The sequence below is a fragment of the Apium graveolens genome, chromosome 6, assembly GCF_009905375.1.
Source record: "Apium graveolens cultivar Ventura chromosome 6, ASM990537v1, whole genome shotgun sequence".
NCBI classification, from domain to species: Eukaryota; Viridiplantae; Streptophyta; class Magnoliopsida; order Apiales; family Apiaceae; genus Apium; species Apium graveolens.
In genome coordinates, this window is record NC_133652.1 from 143,312,537 (window position 1) to 143,313,523 (window position 987).

The 987-nt window shown below is 42.0% G+C and overlaps 1 non-coding gene across 1 annotated transcript; it reads left to right on the forward strand.

Annotated features, from left to right (window-relative positions):
• The first annotated feature begins 419 nt into the window (after positions 1-419).
• LOC141669287 (small nucleolar RNA R71) lies at positions 420-524 on the forward strand. Its single transcript, XR_012553574.1, has one exon. It is a non-coding gene; the product is annotated as a small nucleolar RNA R71 (small nucleolar RNA).
• The last annotated feature ends 463 nt before the right edge of the window (positions 525-987 follow it).

Genomic DNA, 987 nt, shown 5'->3' on the forward strand with positions numbered 1-987 from the left:
GGTTGTTAGGATGATAGGTGGCTGGTACAGGTTGCTGCGACCTCTGAAAGTTGCTCACGCACTGAGCTAATTCACTAGAAATAACACACTGCTCCATCTCATGGGCACCAGCACAAAGCTCACAGACACTAGTGATCTGATTAACTCCAGAATTAGCCAAAGAATCCACCTCCATTGTCAAGGCCTTAAGTTGAGCAGCTATAGCAGTAGTTGTATCTAACTCCAGAATTCCTGCTACCTTGCCTTGAGATAGTCTCTGAGTAGGATTTTGGTATTCATTTGCAGCCATCAGTTCAATCAATTCATAAGCTTCATCGTAACTTTTGGCCCACAAGGCTCCTCCTGATGCTGCATTAAGCATGGGTCTAGAAGTAGCACCCAAACCATTATAGAAATAATTAATGATCATCCAATCAAGCATCCTATGGTGAGGACACTTTCTAAGCATCTCCTTATAATGATCCCAAGACTCACATAAAGATTCTCCAGATTGCTGAGCAAATTGAGTAAGTGCATTTCTGATTGCAGCAGTCTTCGCCATAGGAAAGAATTTAGTTAAGAACTTTTGAGCCAGATCCCACCATTTGGTGATAGACCCTGGTGGTAGAGAATGTAACCAGCACTTAGCTTTATCCCACAGAGAGAATGGGAAAAGCCTCAACTTAATAGCATCTTCAGAAACTCCATTGAACTTGAAAGTGTCGCGGATCTCGATGAAATCTCTGATATGCAGGTCCGGGTCTTCTGTCGGAGAACCCCCAAACTGAACTGAGTTCTGTATTATCTAAATCGTGCTCGACTTGATCTCAAAGTTATTAGCCGAGATGGCTGGTCGAACAATGCTAGACTGAATATCCTTGATCTTTGGTTGAGATTAGTCCATCAAAGCCTTTGGATTTGCTTCTGGTTCTCCCATTAAAATAAGAACCTCTTCTTCTTTCTTAACTAAGATCTCTTCTTTAACTTTCTCCTCGACTACAACTTCTT